Consider the following 25,145-nt stretch of genomic DNA (forward strand, 5'->3'; position numbering starts at 1 on the left):
CCTTGTGTTGTGGCTGTGGCATATCAAGCTATCAACACCCTGCAGCCCCACAGAGGATAACCAGAGAGTGGGTTAGCCTGTTTCCCTCCTCCAGGACAATGTACGCTTAATTACTCTTGCTATTGCTAACCCTGTCATTGTTTTCATGCAAGGGATACTGAGAAGCTCTGTCACCAAATATGAGTTAGAAACAGTCACTGTTCCTAGTTAGGATTTAATGCTGCCTTCCAGTGCAGGTCACTTAAACCTCTGTGGCAGTGGGGGACATCGTACGTGTCTGTTGTAGCTCATGGAGTGTAATAACCCTGTGGAAAGGAAGCTGTTATATGACGTTTGTCATTTTTACCTGTTAACTCATTTTCAAGCAAAGCTGGAAGATCTATGCCCATGAGAGAGCCTGCAAAGTTCAAGTGAAAGGGAGTGGAAAAAGCAACTCTCAAACTTCATAATTCACACAGAAAAGAACTGGGGGTGGGGGTGGAGGCATCAAGCGGGAGATGATGAAAGAACCTCATGGTTTTCAACAGTTTTTTCTAGGGTTAAAGTCTCACTGCTGCGGAGTTAGACTTTCTCCTGCTCTGAAACCATGTAAAAGTTAAACAGTTCAAGAGTATTTGCTGCTGTAAATTGTTATCCAGAATCCCAGTGCTTTTGGCTGCCTATGGTTTATCTCTCGTACACGTCTTTTCCTTCAATATTTAAGGTCATTTTCTGTTTTATGACATGACATAAACTGATAACAAAGCCCTTGATAGTTACATTAACCACTTATTTTCTTTCAAACATTTTGTCTTGCCGAATTATTGAGTCAGCTGTAATGACTTGGATGTAAACACGTACTTTTGAACTTACGTGAGGATCAAAGACAAAGCAATTTTAAATGGAGGCTGGAATCTGGAAATGATCCATGTGAAGTTGGCATCAGTCTTCCATCTTTTTTTCATTCATTTTTGCGATGTGGAGCCCAGAGTAAACTTGCTCAGTTCAAAAGTGAAGAAAAGTAATTTCTATAAACGCCGGTGCTGCAACCATTGTGGTGTCTGAAAGTCAGTCTGCCTTGTTTCTTGCTTTAGCATGGTCATCATCAGTATAAATCATGCACAAATGGCACACAAAAAACCACCCCTGTGTTATTTTTCTGATGGCTCTTTTGCTTGGATTCTCTGATCAGAGTAAAATGCTGGCCAGGAAAAGCAGTAGATAGCACTCAACTGCAGGTTGAGGTATTTGAGAGAGAATGTTATTTGTCTGCAGTAATTCTCTCTGATTTATTTAAGAAATGAAGAAAGTGGGAGTTCAATATCACTAGGCTGTGTTTATGTTTTTTTTTTTTTTTACTATTATTGACTTTGAGACAAATGGATCAGCTGTTTATCGTTTCTAAAGAAAGCAGCCAAAACTGCACTTAATAGTAAAGTTAGAACTTTGTTGCACTGATCTGAAGAAATGAGGGATGAGTTGTGCTGGCAATAGCAGTTTTGCTTCACAGTTTTTCTGACTGCTGGCACTGGAATTGAGAGGCGGTTTTGTAATCTATTAAAACTGACATTTAGCTTTGCTTAAGGTGACTTAAAATTCTAAAAACAAATGCTCTGTAAATCTTATACGCTGCTGGGTGAACCTGCGGAGAAACAGAAGTGCTTTTCAGACGAGGCCTCTGGTTTTGTGGACTTCCCTTCTTAAATGCTTGAGCTGAAGCACTTGAGCTGAGATTGAGAGCATCTGCAGCTTCCCTTGGCTTTAGGTGGAAAAGAAAGGTGGCTATCTGGGACAACCAGGCCTGCTTTGTCCCTTAAGTTGGACATTCAGAATGAGCAGACACATCTAAGCATCCTATCTGACATACTTGCTTGTGTTAGAAGGGCAGTCGGAGCTGAAACAACTGCAATAACCCAGTTTCCCAGGTCTCCTATACTTTATCTTGTAGCCTGCTCTTCCCTATTGGTAGGCGGTAGGAACAGAAGGCTCTCTGGGGTCAAGGACAAGAGTGGTTTTCTCTTTAAAAAGAAAACAAGTTGTTCCCCTCAGCTCCCCTCGCATCCCCCTTGATGTTGAAATTAGTAAAATCCCCATTGTAGCTATCACATCTCCTTTATAGGTTTGTTGGTTTTCCAGTGAGTAAGTACCTATAAATGTTAAATATTGAGAAGTTAATTTTTCCAGGCTTGTAGTGGCATTAAACAGTAGATAGGTTTTTACGGAAAGCTGATTCTCCAGCAGCTGTAAATCCCTAACAGTAACAAAAAATTTTGCTTTTTTTCCAGCCACACACTCTTTAAAATATTAACAGGGTTTTTTAGATTTTATTTGTACCAATAGTAATTTTTCCAGCTGTTGAGCTGATCAACACTTTCATTTTTCTTCACTCCCAGCCCATCAGACTTTTTTATGATTTTATTTTAGTTTTTAATAAGGAGGAAGCTGTGTTGACTTCTTGGTCTTATTCCTAAAAATATATTTCTGAGCGCAATTAAAGGAGGCTTGTCACCGGTGGCTGGATTGCACAGAAGTCCTCTCTGATCCTGCAGAGCAATATTCTGCAGGCATAAATACGGAAAAGAGGCTGCTGCCATTGTGACATAGCAACAAAAGTTCACATTTATTTGCACACGCCAGCCCAGTTCTGACATCAGTGGCACCAGCGTAGAGTCAGATCTAAATCTTCTTGGGCCACTAGTTGTTCTGCACTGTGGCATAATGCTGGGACAGAAAAGGCTCCCAGTAACTTTCCACTTGCCTCATGGAGACCCTCTGCTCACAAAACCCACTCTTCCCTGAAGAAGTTCTCCGCTCCCAATTGATATTCTGTGCCATTTACCTGTTTTTCTTTCTTTTTGTTTTATTCTTCTCCCCCCTTCCCTTTGGTCATGAAGGGCAATGTGTTGCTGGGCTTGATGTGGGTCAGAGTGGGGAAAAGGTCATTCCCAGGACCCTCACCCAAGGTCTTTTCCCACTTGTGTTAGACCCACTGCAAGGGATAGCTTCACTCTACGTACTTCTCCTGGTGGAGAATACTGCCTGATGATGAAGGTGGGGAAACCCTTGAGACTGGCCAGGATCCTGAGAGCTCATGGTGCAGGGGAATTGAGCATTGCCCACGCTTCAAGAACACCAAATCCTTTAAAAGTGAGTCTTTGCATTGACATGCCATTTGGAATGGCCACCAAGACTTTTGCACCCCTTGGTAGTGCTGGAGGGGAGCTGAGCGAGTGAAGAAAGACTTGAGGTGGTGGTGGTGGTGAAGTTCAGATATTGTCTAGTATTCTCTAGTGTTTGGCTGCCGCTGGCTCTGCAGCACTAACGGTCCTGTCATCTGCTTCTTATCATTTTACGGATCGATCTTGATTTGGTTGTATAAAAACAATTACCAAGAGCATCCATTAAATCAGTTATAAGGGCTCTACGTCGGTAACAACTGAAGAGATTGCAAGGAGCAAATGAGGGAGCCAATGCCTGTACTTTTGCTCGTAATTCTGGTCCTTTCTGGTTTATAGAAGGAGGTGTATCAGGGAAGCTGCACAATCTGGAACTTGAATGGAAAATGAATAGGATTCACAGAAACAGATAATCTTCCTAAGGGAAAAATAAACTCCCAAGGAAGTGAATGGCTCAGTATTTCGAGTGTGCACGTTACCAGCAAATAAGAATTTAACAGACCTGGCTGTGTATGGCCCTTCTCTCTGTTGTACAGCTCTGGGTTTGCAACAGTCATGGCCGGTGGGGTTTTGTGGAGTGGGCAGTGTGCCTTTATCCTTTCGCTGGAAAGTGGTTGATTTTTAGGTAGGATTTGGTGGGTTGTACTGATTATACTTGACTTGATCTCAACCCTTTTTGCTAAGAAAGTATCTTTTAGCTTGTCTGAGGGAATGAAACAACACGCTAAGGCAATCACAGCCGTGTGACACAAGACCCAGCGCCACCATTTTGTGCTCGGTGCATTTCAGCTTTCAGTTATTGTAGAGCAGGTTTAAAAATAAGTTGACATTCACTGGTCAGTATCTGGGTTACCTTTCTCCTTCCATCTCCTTTATGTTGGCAGTGGGTTCTTGGGCAGCACTCCCAAATTTCTTGGAGGAGGCCATTCTTCACACCCTCTGGTGTTGAATGCTTTGGGACCACAGTTCTGCATATTCTCACTGTCCTCTAAAGACTGATGTGGGACAAAATCCTGCTCTCCTTTGTTTAGTTGTTCTAAAGATCGGGCCTTTCGCTTGGACTGTTGCCCAAGTATTTTTACAAGTCCAGACTTTCACTCTGCCCTTGAGAGCTGCTAGGGTTTTTTCTCAGGATTTTGTTTATATATGTCTCTCCCTTGCCTGGTGTTTGGGGGAGGGAGAAATGCACAAGAGCTAAAAGATCCTTGATACGTATGATAATGTGTTATTTGTAAATGAAAAAATCAGGTGCTTACCCGGGCCTAATGTCCAAGGTATATTTAACCAAAGGACTGATCACCTGGCAATCAAAGTTCTTGTACAATAAAGGAGGAACATCAATCATTGTTTCATTCATGATTATTTTTTTTTCCCCTGCCTCAGTAGAACCGTGTTGGCATGAAATCTAATCTGCCCATCACAAAGCCAATTGTATCACAAGGCCACACCTTTCATCACCGCTCGGAGGCAGGGTTACATCAGACAAGGTGAAATTGCTGAGGTCTATCCACCACTACCCAGAGGTCATGTTCCAGATGGGCATCTAGTTTGGTTTGCCTCCCTGCCCTCCCTTCCCTGTGGCAGCATCCTCTTCTTTAGAGCCAGGGAGCAGATTTGCAGGCTTTGCCCCTACTAGCAGAAAATGGGATGGCTTGGTTACATTGTGAACCCAGTCAGGAGGCAGTTGGCCTCCTGCCTTTTTCATGTGGTCGCTTGAAGCTACCTACAGTCATGCTCTGCCAGTTTCTTTCCATTAGACCCGGGCAGGAGGTGCTTTAGCTTTCTCAGCCCCTTGGAGCTCTCTCCAGAAGTCATGCCATATCCCAGGGACTGCTGTGATTTAGCTAGTGTTGATGCAATGGCCATGGAAATGACACAGGATAGAAAAGAGGCAGTTTAGAAAAAGCTGCTGAATCTTGGTTTTCCGAGTCCATCAACTTCCAAACTCCCTTTCAGGAGGGAATGTGTTGTTATTTCCTTTCTAATAAGATTTTTATTGTCTTCCCCTTTTTCCCTAAAATGGCACAAGTCAAATGTGTTGTGGTATGCAGTTGGAAAGAGTATTTGCCATGTCCAGCGTCCTCCTGAAGACAGATATAACTAGATTCATAGACAGAAGTGTCTATAGAATTGCATTATACATAGAAAAATACAGCTTTGCAAACTGACATCATTATTACTACCACACGATATTTGTATATCATATATTATTTGCAAAATGCGGACTATTCCTAGTTGAGATAAATTTTGGTTGATAGACGTTCTGTGTTGGTGTCTGATTTGTAGTGCACTGGAATCACTGTCCTTTGACTGAACTTGAGGTGTGCAGGTCAAGGAGAATAAGCACAGGAGTAAATTGTAACCTGGTTTTCCAGGCTTATTCCAGCATTATTTGTGCATCTGATTCTGTGTCAAGTTTTGGGACTGCACACTTTGTATGACATTTGCATATCTTACTGGTGATTTTTACCTGACATCATCACAATTCCATGGTCCACTTCAGGAATGGTGCCTGTAAACTGTTTTAAATATATGTCTGAAAGATATAAGCATGAGGATTTAAGGAGATTCACGGTAGTTAAACTGTCTGACAAGTAGCTCTTGAAGACTACCAGACCTTCAGGACTCTTGCTGTTGAACTTGGGCAACAGGTTCATAAATGAGGAAGAGGTTTGAATGTGAACTTGACGACTGTGATGAACTCAAATGAAAACGTCATAGAAAGATAGTAAGAAGCAACACAAGCTTTTTCTGATGATTTCCTTTTCTTTTTTTTTTTTTTTTTTTAATGCTTAGGGCCCATCCAAGGCACAAACAAGAGGGTGAATTCCACTGCTGCTAAGTCCCCAAAATGAAGCAAAGGGAACTTGTGTAAGATAAGGTAACCTATATTTCTGTAACTAAAATGATTTACAGTGAAAGTGCTAATCTCATAAATGAAAGGACACGTGCAAAGAAGTAATGTTATTTCTGCCTTGAAGAATACAACGAATGAATCATGTTTGAGCCCTGTCTCTTTCCTTACCTCTGCGTATTGCTCTTGTGTCGTCTTTGCTGGTTCTGGTGGCAATTGAGTGGTTCCAGCCATGTGCCCATCACTGTCCCCCTCACTCTGTCTACCTAAGGTCCTGGTGCTGAGGATGTGCTTTGACTACTGTGGAGTATCAGTTCAATGGATTTCTGCGGCTTAGACAAAATGGGGATATTGTGCAGAATACCAGTCTAACTGGACGGAACTGGGCTGGATGGTCTTTAGAGAATAGGGTTGGTCTCATTTCTCTGAGAACTTGCTCAGTTTGTCTGTGTGAAGCTTTCTAAGCCTTTGCGATGAGTGTGACCATATATTGGAGAACTTAAGCTGTGTCTTTGCAATGACTTGGAATCCCTAGTACTTGAGTCTGTGGGAAGGAACAGAGAGTCATCCCAGAAGTGCAGGTAGTCCTCTAGCTTGGGTCTCATTTGGGTCACAGCAGCTGTGTAAGGAGAAATCTGTAACACTGCAAGAATACAGTGATACTTCCCTTGGTTATACTTTCCTAGCCTGCAGTAGTCTGCAACTGAGAAACTTTTTGAACCAGAGATTTGTTCTTCTTTTCCTCTCTCTGAAATCAGTGGCAGCTGTAGGCACTCAGTAATCTCTGAAGCCCAGGCTACTATATTTAAGTGTCTAAATATAGATGTCAAGGCCTATGAGCCGGTGGGTACCATTGAAGTGGACTGGAAATTTCCCATTTGCCTTTTTGGGGATTGGATCAGGCCCTATTTCAGGTAACCAGCTTGAAAAAAATAAAATTGGATTAAGTGGCTTGTGCAAGATGGTTGGACAAATGGGACAAATGGCTGGCAAGGCTCAGGAGCTCTGGATGCCATTCCTGCGCTCTGACTGCTGAACGAAATTCGTTCTGCTATAGGAAGAGCTTATGCTGGTAAGCATGCAGAAGAGCTGCAAAGGCATCTTAATTGCATCTTCTTGGAGTACACTGCTGCAGTGGTATTTCTTGCTTGCTGTTCTTTACAGCAACGTCTAGAGAAAGCAGGAGCTCACAGGAGACTTTAGTATGACTTCTGCTTGGTTAACAATATGATTGAGACAGAACTTCCATCTGTCTGTCCGGAAAGGATTGATGATTTTCAGTCCTTCTGTTCACTCTGAAGTGTATATGTGTATCCAATTATATAATTTAGTGCCATTATTTCAAATAAATGCATGGGGGGGGGGGGGGGGGGGCGGGGCGGGAAGGCACAGAATCGTCAGAATTTGCCATAGCGGGAAGTAGGTGTAATTTGGGGATTTATGCTGTACAGGCTACAGCTACTAAACTCATGGCAGGGAGATGAGCCAGCCTAGCAGTGAGCTGTGCCGCAAGTATGCGCTGAGGCCCAGATCCCTTTCCCTTTGAAGGCAGGGAGAGTTAAATCGTTGACTTCATTGCAGTTGGGTTAAGCCTGTAAATAGTTCATAACACTTGCATATTATTAGTTACTCTCATGGCCAGATCTAAGCATACTTGATCTCTGGAGGAATTTGACTTTGCATACAGTCAGACATTCCTCATTTCTCATTAGTTAGGTAAACACATATGTAGAGAAGTTGGGTTTGTCATAACCCAGTTGCTTCTTCCTGAGAGGGTGATGAACGCTCTTTCAGAAACTGTGTGAAATACAGCATTTCTGAAGAGAAATCTATAATTCATCTCACACCGAACTATGGCCGTGACAGCTGAGCAGGGAAGACTCAGGCCCTGCATAGGCTGAAGTCTTTTATGATGTGGGGCTGTTGGCATCTGCTCTGCATGTCACAGGACATAAGGACAGCAAGTGGGTTGTTCAACAGCTGGGATGGGAATTGAGGGGAATGGCAGTGAGCTGTCATCTGATGGCTATTGCAAAAGGAATGAGAGGTTTTGGAGTACTGTCTGTAATTTAGTGTGATTTGCTCTGTAGTATATTAAACTTACGTAAACTCTGTCTCTCTTGCCTTTTCTTCATCTTCTGTTCCCCACTACAATTGCACGCTTGTCCTTTCACAATCATACACAGAGAGACTTCCCTATGGATTCATCATCAAGAAAAGCAATCAGCAGGTGCACTTGGCACATCACATGCAAATGAGCGGGCTGCAATACTAGTGCTGGAGTAGCAGCCAAAAGGTGGGAAGCTGGATGCGCACAAAAGGAGTATGTCAAGGTCTGAGGCAGTTGTGCACTCCCTTCCTTGGTCATTATGGGGAATGATCACAAGACTCTGCCTTGGGTGGCCCAGCATGGTCCTCAAGTGGGAAATGGTTTAATGCACTGCAACAGTCATCCTGCCATGACGTGACAGGAGCATGGCTTGGATAAGCAGACTCGAGACCTCCTTAGTATTGCTGTTAATGCTTGCAGTTGGGTTTTATCACTCACGAAGTTGCTAGCCTGTTTTGTTCTTCATTTCAACAAGGCCAAGTTGCTATGTCTTAATCCTATGCAGCGCACTTATATAGTCCGTGTTCCTCTTCTAAGAACTGTATGAGTTGCATCTTGTCTGCTTGATATCTCTGGGCAAATTCCATGCAGAAGGCATTGGGCTGCCACACCCAGGGCCAGGATTTTCTTAAAAACACCAGGGGTTGGATTTTTCCCGTGCTATACATGCAAATGCAAGCCATAAAGCTAGCCATTTTTATTTGCAGTTTCCAAGTACAAAGGCTTGGATCTGGACATGTGGGTAGGAAATAAGTCTAAAATTAGGCTTGCCTAACCTGACCTTGCAATTAAGCTCGATATCTAAGCATCCGTGGGAATGATCCCCAGGCCTGAAGTTATTGCCCATTGTGAGCTGGGCTGTTTCCCTGTCTGAGGGTAATACCGTATTGTTCTTTTAAGGGCTGTGTGAGTCACATCTTATATGAGTTGTTTTATCGCTCTAATTAGTCTACATATTGAGGGGGGGAAAAAAAGAAGGCTATACAAAAGGACAAAGGCAAAACATATTAGGAGTCTTTAAATTTGTGAGGGTCTCCATATGATTTTCTAGTTGAGAAATAAAACATTTCTAACTTCTTTCATCTAGACTACAACAGAGAAATGTCTCTTCCATATGTCAGTGTTATAACCTACATAATGAACAAAACTTCACAGATGGACTGGCTGATGCAATGGACATTCTTTTCATAAATTGCCTCTCACTTTTATAATTTTCTTTGGTTTCCCACAAGATGGGCTGAATATTGACAATTACTGAGCTATTACTTTCTATGTTGCATAACTTATAAAAGTGCTGTAATTCAGTGAGGTGAGATTTTGTTCCAGAATAATCAGTGGCACAAAATAGCTAGAGGAAAATAAGGCAGACATTAAAAAGGGAAGGCCACCCCCAAAAACAAAAATCCCTCAAAACCTGCTTTAGAATGTGTGTGATCTTTTAAAAACAAATAAACAAACGACCCCCACTCTGATTTCATAGTTTACTTTTTGACCAATGTCATTAAGTTAATGGGGTTTTTTTCTCCCCACAATTTATGCAATGATACAGTTCTTCTGACTGTCTTGGAACTTGTTTGTGCCCTTGGCTTCTGAAGTTTTTAAAACTTGTTTTAGATTTTATTACAAATGCTTTTTTTAAACTAAAGGCCTTTTAGGAATGCAGGAAAATATTTGTTTTGAAGTCCTGCTTTCACCTTCATTGCTTTCCTTGGCCAAAGCTCACCACTTATTCAAATTCACAAAGTTCTAGGACTTCAAATTTTATTTCCGTAACACTACTTGGTAGGTTAGAGATCAAATCCTTTCTGGATCTTCTCTCAGTCTTTCTCCAAAGATGGTTGGTGGTGACATGGTTTTAAACTCTGGTTCGATCTAGCCTCCCACTTATTGCTGGATCAGAGAGGTAAAGTCAGAGAGGTTGAATTTACTATGACCAAATGTCCGGGACTTGGAAAAGCTTTGTGGAAAACAAAAGTCTAGTTTGTTTGAAAGAGGACATTTTCTTTTGCTGCGTTATTGGGATGCGTCATCTCAGCCAAGAACCTGGAAGACATTAAGGTAGATGCGATTGTCGCAAACATTGAGGTCTTTAATTTTTTTAATGGACCAGGTGCACTTTTAGAGAGTATGAGGTAGAACTGTAACACACAAGTAGGTATGAAGGTGACATTTTGGTTATCCAGGAACAACAGTAATGTGCAAGAGTTCTCAGTTCTCATTAGGTATGTGTATGGGGAGAATATAAAATTTTATGTAGTGATGGTTTCCAATAAAAGGAAAGATATCTCACTCTTGGAGTGAAACGCAGACATTCGCTCGTCCAAAGAGTTTGCCTAAGGCCTCCCCAAACTCACACTCTCCTTTTTTGTCTCTCATAGTTGCCTGATTGCTGGGTCTCCAGCACTACTTCTGTCTCACAGAGTAGGTCTGCCGTCCAAGTGAAGGTGTGATTGCTCCACCTCATGTACCCGTACCAATAGCGGTGTAACGGCCCTGGCAGATGCTTAGTTGCCAAATATATTCGCAAAGTCTTGGGCAAGCATACTGAGCTTGAGCTGAAACTCCCACTGCTGTCAGCCATACTTCTATGCTAACTAGATCAGATATTGATAACAGTGCCGTGGGCATGTCTAAATGAGCGATGCTAGTATGAACTGTACTGTAAATGCGTCTTCAGAAGTTCCTGCAGCTAGGATCAAAGCAGTACTGCTTTGAGTAATAGGCAAATATGGAAAATGTGTGGTCCCTTCCCCAAAGATTGTACGTGTTCTCTCAGAGAGGTATTTTTTGTTGATTTGGATGAAACGCCAGTGCCTCAGCTTTAAGCTGAAGCCGTTCATAGGGGTTTCCCTTCCATCTTTCTTTAGACTCTTTTCAGGTGTTGCTAGATCATATCTCCCCTCCTGCCCACTTGCCTGGGACCATGACCTCTGAATGCCTTACTCTCTATTTTAAGCATATTATCCAGATACTTTTTGACATAGAGCTTGCAGTCTGGGCTTTACAGGGTGAACCAAAAAAAACCAGGCTGGCTGAAACAACTTGCTCAGGCACTCACAGGCAGCTGGGGTTGAGCTAGGAATTGAGTCCATGTCTCTTGAATCCCTATGAAGTTCTCTCTCTACTTCTAGAGGAAGGAGGACTTCACAATCTTCCAGAAAAACTTTCTGCTGCAACTGTAGTTCAAACTCAACATTTTAAACCTGGGGGCCAGAAGTGAGATGCATCCATTTATATTTTGTCATATTAAGGAATGCCACTTTCAGAAATTATGTTTGTCCTCAGCTTCCAGAGTTGCATCTACCCATTCCCTCTGCAAACCACGTGCTCTATATTGAAGCCTGGTAGCCCTACTGTGCTTATACAGCTCATGGGGATTTGCAAACTTGGAGCCAAACTGCAGTCTTTAAGGACCACTGATACCTTCTTGAACTTGGAAAAAAGTGTCATCAATGTCAAATGTAATCACATGCTTCAGGCAGCATTTATGCTTTGATCAATTTGAGATTTCCTTGGGGGAGGGAAGAGAATGGAGCTCGTCCACTCCTGGTCCCATCTCAGATAATCCATGGCAGAGGGAGGGAAGTGAGCTCCTGATTTATTATTGGCAATGTGTAACATGATGCAACTGCTACACAATGGAAGATGAGTTTGCATTTGTAGACTGACTGATTCTCACCTGAATATCCATTCAGTTTTGTCCGTTTCTGCTCATTCATCATTGATACACAGACCATAATTTCTTCTAGCATATTTTAATTCCAGGTTAGTAACTGATTTGTTAAGAGCTGTTAATCTTTGGGATTTTATTCACCTTTCTGGGCTCACTGAATACGTAATAAAACCTCAATACCCAGATTATATCAGTTAACTGAGATTCGTTAGAGAATACACATAATATTGTTATTGTCTCCTTGATTGGATGAGTTGTACAGGCATTTCCAAAGTAAATGCAAATGTGCTTTCCGTGCGCATTTCTACCAGTAAAATCTGATCTTTCCAAAGCTCATGGCAAGCTAGCACAAAAGATGTGTGAGCATGGAAGGAGCAAATCTATATAAATATTCAAATGAACATTCACATTGTTAACTCTTGATTTAGCTCTCCTGGATTTCTTTTGATTGGGAAGGCATTTAGTCTGTGCAAAACCTCTGGTTTAAGGTGCCCATTATAGTCTGGCTTTACCCTTACACGCTTTCATGGACACAGCTGACCTGGGCAAGTCGTACTGACACGGTGGGTCGTCCCACTTCGTGCTGCATTTCCAGTTCTACTGCGCTTTTCTGGGGACGCTGAGTGGATGGAGTATCTCCTGCAATCACAATGTTGTTAAGGTTGGCAGGGACCTCTGAAGATCATCTAGTCTAGTTCTGTCCCCGCAAGCAAGCATAACTACAGCAGGTTCCTCAGGGCCATGTTGAATGTCTCCAAGGATGGAGACTCCACAATCTCTCAAGGCAACTTGTTCCATTGTTCAGACCACTCTCACACTAAAGCAACTTTTTCTTGTGTTTTAAATGGAGTTCCCCACGTTTCAATGTGCCCATTGCCCCTAGTGCTTTCACTGGGTACCGCTGAGGAGAGTCTGACGTTCTTCTTCAGTCCCCTATCAGGTAATTATTCATTAAGCTCTGTATTCCTGCAGTTATGCGATTTCCTAAGCTCTTCACCATTCATTTAAAAAAAGGATTTTTGCTTTTTCAGTCAGAGGGACATTTAAAATTTTTACTCTAAGGGCACAGGATCCAGGAGGAAGATGGGGTTTGGATTAGAAATGACATCCAGCCCTGTGCTCTCCCCTGCAGAACAGGCTGCCTCCACACTGGCAGCTCTCCTCTGCATGGAGATACGCACACCTAGGGAACCGTGTTGTTATCCCACCATAATATGAAGCAAATAGTTTTTGTTCTACTTGCCCATGTGTACCAAATCCTCGGCATGAGGGAATGTCACCTGGTGCAGGAGAGAGAAAGGCACATTTGCTTTCACGGCTCATGCTGAGACACCCGTCTCATTTACCCTCCCTCCTTTTTGTCTTCCCCACCTCCCCTGCCTTGTTATAGCTCGGCTAGGGACAGAGAAAATGTTGGCTTCCCTGGCTGGTTAGTGCAGTGGCAACTCTTTTAAAAAAAAAAAAAAAAATTAGTCCTAATTAAGGAGTTGTCATCATGATTTGTGGTTTTGTATACTGGAAAGCAGGCCAAGGCTGTCTGATTTCATTTCTGTAAAAGAATGTAACTCCAGTTCCTTGCCAGTTTATACCATTCCCCATGCCGGGCAGTAGATAATTTCTCATGGTCCCAAAGCTTTCAACAATACTCCATTATGTTTCATGACTCATAAATGGGCTGGTGCCCATGGAAAGCCATGTGTCTCAGTGCAGGCAGTACAGCTCCCCGCAGTATGTTTGAACTGATTTCATAGCCTCCAGACCTAGCATGGTTTATTATTTTCATGACTTGCTCAGTGTTCCCATTGTTGCTAAGACCATATTGCATCAGTAGCAGGAATAAAATTAAAGGCCCTGATGCATTTTGATGCAAAATTAAAAGCACGATATGCGGAGCTTCAAACGAATGCAGAAGAAAACAAGATCAAACAAAAGGCTGAACTCAAGTTCAGATCTAATAGCTCTTTGAGATAAGCAGCTCATATAAACTGCCGAGACAGCTGATAGATAAGACGGTATTACCTGGACCGATACAGCTGTGGTGATTATTGCTGACTTACCTGTGTGCCCAGGGCTCTGCTGGTGAATGTTGCACATGTCCTCTCTATTAAATCAGAATAAGCTGAAGGATTAGAAAGATATGATATATAATCTTGAGTCTGCTCCTGCAACCTTTGTTCAACGGAGCTGAATTAATGAAGCCAACTGTTACTTGCATAATTACCATTACTTCTTTCAGCCTGCTAAGTACTGTGCAAGCATACAAGAAGCCACAGCCCAGACCTCTACACCTGAGTAAAGGTTGAAAGATTACGGTATTGTGTTTATGGCCCGATCCTGCTTTTATTAATGTCCATGGAAAAACTGCTGGTTGGCTTCTGTCCTCAGGAGTTTTTAATCCTGTTGTGATTTCTTGGGGTTTTGACTCAGTTGGCGTGATCTCAGCAGCCTTGTGATACGGGGAGGGCTGTTCCAGAGGGGCTAGTTTGGAATGAAAGCCAAAAGGGGATCAGTTTAGGAGGGTTGAATGGAGCAGTTTTGTCTGCTCTTGTAAAGCTGTTTTGTAATACTCAGATAACTTATTGAAACTGCTGCCAGGTACTGTTGCAAGCATATGACTGTGGAAATAGCTGCTTGAGTAATAAGAACAATAGAATTTGGAAAAAAAAATAATTATTTTTTTTTTTAGCTTGGATAATAAACCCAAACAAATCAGTATTGCTGTATTTGCCTGGTTAGATTTGCTTTCAGATTCTTATATTCGAGGCTAAGACAACATTTAGGTTGTAATACTATAGATTGAAGACTTATTTATTTTTTAAAAATAATCCCTTTCCTTCGTATTTTTGTTCCTCTCTGTCTCTAATGGAACATTTTATTCAGTCTTAGATATTTGATTTTTAAAAAAATTGCTCTCAGATTTAGCCTCGAAATAGCATGCATAAAGTATTTTAAAATGCACATTCTTATCAAAGTTGCTCTTCGTTACATAATTTCCCATTTGCTGTTTCTTTCTTTTTCTGATTTAGCCAGTTATCAAGTTTTTAATGTACATATTTATTTGAGACGGCTGAATATATTTGGTCTAGTGAAAGAAAAGTATGTTCTATAAACAGATCTGTTCCTTCAGCAGAGCTTCATCTGTTTAGTTATTTTTTTGGAAGGAGTTGCAGCAGTAACATTGGAAATGTGCTCGGTTGCTTGAAACAATCGCTGGGCATTTGTACAGAAAACAGATTCAAGTCAGGAAGCTTTGAGAAGTAAAGCATGTGTGGATCTGTTGTGATGCCTAATGATTCATTTAGTGCGCTGTGGTTAATGATTATAATGACTATATGTGGTAATCCTGCTACCACCCTCACCTCCCCCTTCCTCTCTCACCCCTTTTGCCCCTGAAATAGGCAAGCAGATAAAAATCCAGCAGCAGACAGTATCAGCCGTGGCATTAGGCAGACTTGGCTGGCAGCAGGTATGTGCCTTTACCACTCTCGGCAAGATTCACAATCGATTCGGAGTCTAGGTTTCCCCGCAGCCTGGCCCACGCTTGTGGCTCCCATCGATTTTCCACAAGCTACAACAGGGAAAATTCCCTGCTGTGGACCAAGCTCAAAGACTGCAAACTACGGAGGATGAAGTCCCTAGCTGTGATTAAAAGTGCCTTCCCATTAGTTCATGTAGCTGGAGCCAAAGGACCTGGATTCATTCTCTGATGCTGAGGGAGGCAGGAGCAGTAATTAATTAGCTTGATGAGCTTTTCCATTGCGCAGAGTCTGGTCCCATGACCCTAGACAGGTTTCATTGCAAAGCAAAGGGAAGATTTATTTATTAAAGCTTAAGGCAAAGGTACAGATAGATAGGTAAAAGTTTTGGAAACAACCTAAAATCCTTGTAGTGTGTAGGAGCCCGGGGAACTGTTTACCCAATTTTCATGAAGAATGCCCTCCTTCCATCCCACCTCTGACCAACTCTAGACGAGCCACCTGCCTAGACATGCTCCTTGGGGATTTTTCGCTCAATTCAAATGCAAATGCTCTGCCGATAGCTTGCTCAGGAGGTTGGCAGCAAACGTTACTCGGGGTGCAGTTACATGAATGTTTTCCCCAGCAGCAGAAGCAATTTAAAAGCTTTGCCCCCACCTTTGGCCACTTGCTCCTGGCACTGTACCACACAGTTCATTGCCCCCTCAGTTGTGCTGAGACAGCTCTTTGTGGAGAAATGAAATGATCCAAAATTAAAAAAAAACAACCACAACCCGACTGCTATCCAGAAGATGTTTCCCTGACCAAGTTTTCCGCATAGCCCCACAGCCAGTTGCATCAGCACAAGCAAACAGGAGGTAAACTGAGGTGTAGACATGGGAACAGGAGACTTGGGTCAGGCAGGAAAGTGGAAACTTCTCAAACTCTGTTTTTTTCCTGGAAAAGTGGTTGTATAATTACATCATCAGGTTGTGGTTGTACAGTACCAGATCTGTGCACCCAGAGGTAGTAAATTGATGTAGGTCAGGGATGGGAATGCAGTTGCCTTCCTATTGAGCACAAGATGCAGAATCCATACTGGCTTTGCTGTTTTATTTCAGCTTTATGCTGGTGGCAGGAGGATGGAGAAGACTTGATCCAGCGTAAAGTTAAGAGTGGTGCAGGCAGGTGATATTTGATCTGGCATAAAGCCTGCTCATACAAAGTTGACATGTTGAAACGTATTGAATAAATTTGAACTGGTAGAGCTTATAGCTGTGCCGCATTTTGCCCCGTGTGGCTGTGGCAGTTTTGGTCAGGATGCAGACTGGACCCAGTGTATCGTCAAACCATGGCACGGAGGTCTCGCTCTTCTTCCCCCATCACAGCTCTTTGCAGAAAGCTGTTGAGCTCCAGAATGAGATGTTTCCTTCCTGCCGTCATGGTCCCCATGTATCCTTAGCACTGTTTGAGGGTTAGTGCTGTTCTGTGCCTCCTGTGGCATCAAAAACAAGAGCATGGACACTTGCTACACACTGCTTGGCTTCACAGAGACTATGCAAGGTCTTCAGACATGCCACCAAAACAGCAAGCAGACTGGCAAACAAGGTCCCTGTTTGGACACAAGCGTTTGGGATGAATCTGTCCCTTTTCCTACTGTTGGGAGTTGGGATTCCTGAGGTCCCAGAGAGAATGGGGAAAGCAAGCTATCTCCCCGAAGGTTGAGGAAGGTGAAAGGTGCGGCTGTTGTTTCCATCACTGAGGTGAAGTTCAGAGGCAGGAGGCAGACAGAAAACGGGAGTGTTTGCTGCAGATAATGTGGAGTTAATGCTCTTGACCAATAGCCTGCACGGAAGTGGTTTATTCATTTATCCAAAACACAGGCTTTGCAGCCTCTTCTTTGAAAATTGTTCCAGAAAGTCTGATTGCTTCTGATGTTTCTCTCCACATTGTAGTTCCTGGCCTAGCTTCTAGCTGGCAGATGTGGACAAAAGCTGCCTCTTGGCAGGAAAGGGAGGTTTGATCCTGATGTCCATCAGGACCAGAGCCTCTCCCGTGAGGCTGCTGCTGAGGAGATGCAGAGCTGAGGGTGGCCAGACAGTAGCTGTTAGAGAGCAATTACTGTCATAGATCAGATTTGCTAATGTAATGAGTTAATGCCTAAATAACATTAGTTAGAACCTAGTTAAAATAGTGTGTCTGAGGAGTGATATAAGCTGATGCCTTCAGATACGCATTGAAAGCTGATTTCTGTCTGAAGAATATGAAAATGTGAACTGCTGGCTGAGTATTAGATAGTGTTATTGAATAAATGTCAAAATCGGTGAAAATACAGGGCTGGGTACTGAAATAGTCTGGGGTGTACGTCTGGGAGGATTATTTTCGAGCACGAGAGCTCTAAGTCCGAGCACATAATGAGGCGATATGTGCATGAGGTTGATTAGGTGCATTTTCCTGAGTGGTACCTGGTATATACCCATAGTCGCAGTGCTTGAATAGGCAAGTCTGATGTGTAAGTGTGAGCATTTTGCCTGGCAAAGTGTTTCTGATGACGGTATTTGGACATACAAGTCAACACACAATTACTTTTGTTTCCTTTCCCTCTATTTTTCTTTTATGATTAGCTAAAGGTACCTAGAGGATGCTTTGTTTCACTACATCTCCCTTCACCTCAATCAAACAAACTTAATATGCTTTTCTGGACTGCAACCAAGTTTACCGTTGTGCCAGCACCCCAAGCTTGTGCTGACTTGTACCATTGTGGCAATAACTGCTAATGAGTGCAAATGTGTTCCTGGAAAACCCTTGACGCTGGAGAGGCATCTCTGACTGGAATGATGCTCCTGGCTATGAAATAGCTGAACACCTGTTCCTTGCTCAGTGAAAAAAAACAACAAATCAACACCAACCCCCCTCCCCCCCCCAAAAAAAAACAAAACCAAAAACAAACAAAAAAAAAGCCAAACAAAAGACCCTTAGGAGCTCTGCTCCCTTTTTAATTTCTGCGTGCCCCTTGACTGCAAGGCATGCTGTTGAAACTCAGATTTCTTTTTTTTCTGCCAGTCTCTCAAAAATTGCCACATTCCTTTATCGGCTTAGAAACAAACCCTGCTCTTCTGTTCTTTTGTGCAAAGGGCTGTCATGATACAACAGATGGAATCGAGGGTTGACCATCATGAAACAATTCCTGCGAAACCCAGAAGGCGGTGGGAGGAGGAGTGATATTTGGAAGGCTGTTTGGCTTGGTGACATGAGGATTTTTGTGTTCTAATGCTGACCTGTAATCACGTGAGTCCTGCCTAATCAAAACTAAGAAGTGGGATATATTTATGGCTTAAATATATTTGTTAATTACTTGTAGTAGGCTTTTTCTGCATCACTGCCACCACCAATAGTGCTCTGCTGGTAGATGTATTCATGCTGGGGGGATGGAGGTCATGTTTTTTCTATCGGGTCTCACAGTTCCTTCTTTGAACAGATTCCTTCCTTGTCTGGTCCAATGCGCTGACCTGACCAAGTAATTTAGAAATTGATTTAAAGCAGCATGGTCCTGTCATGTGATTTTGCTTCATCCCGTTTGTCCCCGTAGTTATGTTGAAATACCAAGTCACCATAAGCCAATACTGGCTGACTTAAGGGTGCTCTCAGGATGGGTTCAGCTGTAGTAGACTGATCTAAGAGTCCACTCAGGTGCATGGATTGAGGTAGTTAAACTCATTCTGATTTTGGTATGGCAACACTTATTAGGGGAGGTTAGCCTTTTCACTGTCCTTCCAGCAGTGAAAATAGCAATAGGGAGATGCAGAGTCACATCTCCTGTGGCATTCCAGAAATTGGGTACAGGAGGCTGATTAAAAACAGCTTGAGGATTACCTGCAAAGGAGGATTTAGGTTGGATAAGCACTAACCAGGCAGCGTTCCCAGGTTGAATCCCTTCACTACATTATTGCCCTAGGCTTTTCTCAAACCGATGTTCCTTCTCCATTGCCATGGTGATAAGGCTGCTGAAGACTATGGAGGGGCAGACATATGGTACTGCCAACCTACCCTGCTCCTCAGCACAGAATTCGGTGGCCTCCATCAGGCATAAAGCCCTGTCTCTACTCCCACTGAGGCTACGAGGGTCTGTTCAGCTTTATGGGAGCTGGATCTGGGGAGGAAGAGAATGGGTATAAGGAAAAAACTAAACCAACTCCTGAATAGCTTTATCATCATGGTATAAAATACCCCTAAATAGCTTTATCGTTTGGCTGGATAGTTGCAATTAAAGAGTTGTGGTCAACGGTTTGATCTCCCAAGCGGAGATCTCTCCACAGTGACGAGTAGTGTTCCTCAGGGGTCAGTACTGGGACTGGTGCTGTCTAACATCTTTGTCGGCGACATGGACAGTGGGATTGAGTGCACCCTCAGCAAGCCTGCCAACAACACCAAGCTGTGGGGAGTCGTTGACATGCTGGAGGGAAGGGATGCCTTTCAGAGGAACCTGGACAAGCTTGAGGTGTGGGCTCATGTGAACCTCGTGAAGTTCAACAAGGCCAAGTGCAGGGTCCTGTATGTGGGTCAGGGCAATCCCAAGCACAAATTCAAGCTGGGCAGAGAGTGGCTTGAGAGCAGCCCTGAGGAGAAGGACTTGGGGGGTGTTGGTTGATGAGAAGCTCAATATGAGCCAGCAATGTGTGCTCACAGCCCAGAAAGCCAACTGTATCCTGGACTGTGCTAAAAGAAGTGTGGCCAGCAGGTCGAGAGAGGTGACTCCACTCTGGTGAGACCCCACCTGTATCCGGCTCTGGGGCCCCAACATAAGGACACAGACCTGTTGGAGTGTGTCCAGAGGAGGCCACAAAGATGATCAGAGGGCTGGAGCACCTCTCCTATGAGGACAGGCTGAGAGAGCTGGGGTTGTTCAGCCTGGAGAAGAAAAGACTCTGGGGAGACCTTAGAGCCCCTTCCAGTACTTAAAGGGGCTACAGGAAAGATGGGGAGGGACTCTTGATCAGGGAGTGGAGTGATAGGACAAAGGGTAACAGTTTTGAAGTGGATGAGGGGAGATTTAGATTAGATATCAGGAAGAAATTCTTTACCGTGAGAGTGGTGAGACCCTGGAACAGGTTGCCCAGAGAAGTTATGGATACCCCATCCCTGGAGGTGTTCAAGGGCAGATTGGGGTTGAATGGGGCTTTGAGTGACCTGGTCTAGTGGGAAGTGTCCCTGCCCATGGCAGGGGGGTTGGAACTAGATGATCTTCAAGGTCCCTTCCAACCCAAACCATTCAATGATTCTATGATCATCATCTCTAAAAAATACCAAACTGACCAACAACTACAAAATCCCTAGCAAAACAAAAAAACCCTAAAGCCCTAACCGTGGATTCAGAGTGTCTGCTAGTATAAACTGGGCTCGCTCCTAACAGCTGAGGAGCTGGCCCATATACATGCAAGTTCACAGTTGGCTCTTCCTTTCTGCATTTATTTTGCCATCTGTGTGGTGATTTTTTTAAAACACTACAAGTTGCACCACCTTCAGCTTTGAAGGTTTTCATCCTTCAGGATGAAGGACTTTCATCCCCCCCCTGAATCTTGAAGGGGATGACGATTAAAGGCTGTCATCATATCTAGATTTGTTTGGCAGCTATGGTCCATCTTGGGGATCTGTAACTCCTCCAGTGCTGGGAACAAACAGTTCTTGACTGTTTTCAAAATCTTTGTACAAGGCACTTCATCATTTTAACTTTATGGTACGTGTGTTCACAGAAATATATAGAACTGTTTTAATAGCTTCAAGCTGTTCTAGGTTGACCTACCCTAGTAGGTACTGTCAAAATCTGAACCTATTACTTTATTAGCTGTTGTTCATGAGACCTGGATGGGTCAGAGGACTGGAAATGAAAAATAGTTTTTTTTCCTTTCTTGCGTACTGGTGTGAATGCTATGAGAGAGTTGGGGTTGTTCAGCCTGGAGAAGAGAAGGCTCTGGGGAGACCTTATAGCCCCTTCCAGCGCCTAAGGGGGCTACAGGAAAGATGGGGAGGAACTCTTTATCAGGGAGTGTAATGATAGGACGAGGGGTAATGGTTTTAAACTGGAAAAGGGGAGATTTAGATTAGATATCAGGAAGGAATTCTTTACTGTGAGGGTGGTGAGACACTGGAACAGGTTGCCCAGAGAAGCTATGGCTGCCCCACCCCTGGAGGTGTTCAAGGCCAGGCTGGATGGGGCTTGGAGCAACCTGGTCTAGTGGGAGGTGTCCCTGCCCAGGGCAGGGGTGTTGGAACTAGATGATCTTGAAGGTCCCTTCCAACCTGAACCATTCTATGATTCTATGAATTTGTATACAGGATGGTCTGAGTACTGCTGGAGTATATGAAATGAGTTTAAGGTGTCTCAGTAAAATTTCTTAGGAGATGAAGAATTGTATCAATTAGCTGCCTTTACATTTGTCAGCTGTGTGGAAAGAATTTTCTTTCTCCTATTCTGATTTGCCAAAACCAGTTGATCAGAATGGTATTAAACAGTAACAAAAAAGAAGAAAAAAAAAAAAAAGAGGAAAAAAAGAAAAAAGAGGGAACAGCTGTTTCCAGTGATTAGTAATGGGGTGGAAGGGAAGCAGCAGTTCAGGATGTTTTCCCAGCCTGGAAAAGGTGCACAGTTTTGTTTTTGCAGCTCTCTCCATTGTCAGGAAAACGCGTCTCCAAAAGCAGCGGAGTGGGCAGAGGCAGGTACTGGGATGAGGCTGGGGCTGGTCCCTCTGGATACCCCCTGCCGAGGAAAAGCCTTTGCTATGGGTGTTTGGTGACGGTGCAGAGGGGGACAGTGACCCAAATGACACCCCTCCATGCCCTGGCTCGCAGTAGTATCTCAGGGGGAGTGTGGATTATGGGGTCCCTGGTTTTTAATGAGGGAGGTCTTCTACTGTGTGCACCTCAAAGCTGAGGACTGCTTTGTCCTGGGACTGCACTGACACTTTCAATCTGGACTTCCACAGTCTGGCAGCCAAAATCCCTTTACAAACTTTGCAAATAGACCGTAATTCCTGCATGAAACTAGATTGATGCAGCTACCTCTGAAGGAGATTTTTGAGAGCAGCACTTGAGCACAAGCAGTCAATATTTGTACATTACAGCATTAAGCTGTTCTCAGTAGAAGAATAATTATCTAATAGTTAACACACTACAGCTTGGGAGTGGGAAGTCAAATACTTTTTGCCTGCTGTTACCTTAGTTACTCTGTCTATACATTGGGGATAAAATGGGAACCCCCTACAACAGACCTGTGGAGCTGTTGCAAGTGTTAATGAATGTTAGCAGAGCTCTTCAGAGTTCTTTGATTAAAGTAATTATGAACATGTGAAGTGTTAAAATCTTTTTGTAGACTTGGTTGTTGTGAAAAGGACTGGAATAGAAGCAGCTCGATCTCAATGTTGAGGAACTATTGAAAACAGAATTTGAAAGAGAATGGTTATATGTTAAACTGTAACCATGAGAGATGTTATATATTTAAAGAAAGGCAGATCCTGTGATATTGACACAATATGCCAGGCTTTTTTCCACTCTGCCAAGCCAAACCACCCTATTTCCTGGTAAGGATTCTGAGAAATATACTCTTATTTTCTATTTAAGACGTGCTTTAATTATTATTACCCATTATAGACTGTCAGAAGTACAGAGATATTTCCCATAGAAACTGTTCAAAAGACATTCAGAGGGAAGAGGAATTCACAAATAGTTCACATAATCTCAGAATTAGACCCGGAATGCCCTTCTCCTGCCCTGTTTATCTCTCTTTTTTTTTTTCTTAGTATTTTTTTTTTGTTTTTTAGTATTACAAGCTAAGCAGTGATGGTCTACCTTCTTGTGGATGTATAGTGCCCAAAGAGCCCCATTCTTGGCTTTTTGGCAGTGCTATATTAAAAATGTTTCATAATAATAAATCTTCCAGTGTTAATGGTAGGGCAAGAAGACTTGGTGCTTCTGGAGGAATATTGGCTTACGTCCTTCTCCGCAGTAGCCACCCAGACAGCATTTCCACTGTAAGGGACAGTAGACTGGGTGATGTAGCTCTAATATCACCAAACTGGAAAAAAACTAAGCCAGGCAGTTGATTTTTATAATACCATATATATTCTTTTTATTGAGAGACTAGATTTAATAAATCCTTAATGGTCTGTTTAGAAAAGTCCAAGCCAAGTCACAAACTTATGAGGACGGGTGTGGGCAGAGATGTTAACAGAACAAAGTGGCTGTCTGAGTCGGCCAAATAGACTTATGCAATTATATCTAAGAGTGGAGCTACCTACGTAAGTGAAAAATGAAGAGTATTTCTGTCACCCATGACTTGATGCAGAAATCAAAGCAAGGAAGCTCACTTATGATTACATGCAAGAAACCCCAAAGCCTGGCATGTTCCAAGAAGTTCAAATACACTCCGTCCTGACTGCTGGGAATTGAAGCAAACGTCTTAGGTGGTTTGCATGTCATGCCAGACGGACCTACCAACTGAAAACAGGACTACTCCCTGCCATGTGGAGAGGCAAATTGTCAAGGGAAAAAAAAAAAATCTGTAATCAAGGTATTTTGGAAGGTCTTTTTAGCCAGAATGATGGTGAAATGAATGCTGCTATCAAACTGGAGGGGACCTTAGGATGGCAAATCCCAAACATGTGATGAGGGACATGTGGCTAAATACAGAGGAGCCTTGCACACTCAGCTTTAACTCATGCTGGCAAAAATACACCCTGGAAAAAGGTGGTGTTACCCCTACTCGTATGTTGCAACACAGGGTGTCCTATGAAATCATAATAGTGTCCTAGAAACGCTATAAGAGCATTCTAAGGCTTTTCACAATGAACCTCTGCCCCATGAACCTCACCTTACTGTAGAAGTCTCAATGTTATTGTTAATTGTCTTTCATTCGTTAATTTCTGAAAATACATCCTTTCTCATTGACTGCTGTTTTGGTACAAAAACAATTAGTGATGTCTTTGTCTAGGTATCATGCAGATGAGGTTAATGACATGTAAAGAAGCCCATTGAGAGGTGCCTAAGGTTTGCTTTCACATATACTTCCACTGATTTACAAAACGGTGGTTTTATTCTTATTTCCTTAAACAGTTGTCAGCATTCTTAAATATTTGGAGAATGACTCATAAGTTGTAGTTCTAGTCAGTGCCTTACTGACATCAGCTAATCAAGGAGGCTCGGTTGAAAAATATGGCACAAGAAGACTGAAGTGAGTAATGAGATTCTAGGTTGTTTTGTTTAAACAAATACATTTATTTAAATAAAAAGTGGATAAGGTATATAAACATAAGTGTGGATTATAGATCCTTAAATGCAAACACATCATCTCTAGGAAATGCCCAAGATATACCATAAGGGAGAATGAGAGAGAATAAATACAAGACTTACTAGTCTGTGGAATTATCTTCTAAGGAAAATAGGGAACTTCTCCATGATATTAAAATGAAAAGAAACAAAAAATGCTATGACATACCTAGGTGCAATACACATGCAATGACAGATGGGTAAGTCAGAGATTCCTAAGATATCGGTGGATAGTTTCCATCATGAACAACTTTAGCCAGTAAAGCAACTTTTAAGCTTGGGTGAAGGGTGAAGTTTTGAAACTCGGAGTCTGTGGGGGTGTGATTCACCTGACCAAATACAGACATCTCCATCTGTGCTCACTGTCTAGACTGCCGTTAAAGTCAGCAAAGGCAAACCAGGCATTTCTAGGGCATGATTTGCCTTCTCCTAAAATAGTCATTTGGGATATGTCAGGCAACTGCTTGGAGACAAAAGTCCAAAGATGACTTAGCAGTATGGAAATTTGTGAGCCAGAAAATTGTGTTCTGTAACTCAGCACTCAGTTCTGAAAAGTAAATTTTTTCAATACCTACGTTGA

General features: G+C 42.8%; 1 long non-coding RNA gene across 1 annotated transcript in view; it reads left to right on the top strand.

Annotated features, from left to right (window-relative positions):
• The window catches only part of LOC141749664 (uncharacterized), a 141,530-nt gene that overhangs the window by 71,707 nt on the left and 44,678 nt on the right, over window positions 1-25,145 (top strand). Inside the window, exon 2 of the long non-coding RNA XR_012589444.1 lies at window positions 5,952-6,036. This is a non-coding gene — a long non-coding RNA (uncharacterized LOC141749664). The remainder of the gene's footprint in view (window positions 1-5,951; window positions 6,037-25,145) is intronic.

This window comes from Larus michahellis, chromosome 11 (assembly GCF_964199755.1).
Source record: "Larus michahellis chromosome 11, bLarMic1.1, whole genome shotgun sequence".
NCBI lineage: Eukaryota > Metazoa > Chordata > Aves > Charadriiformes > Laridae > Larus > Larus michahellis.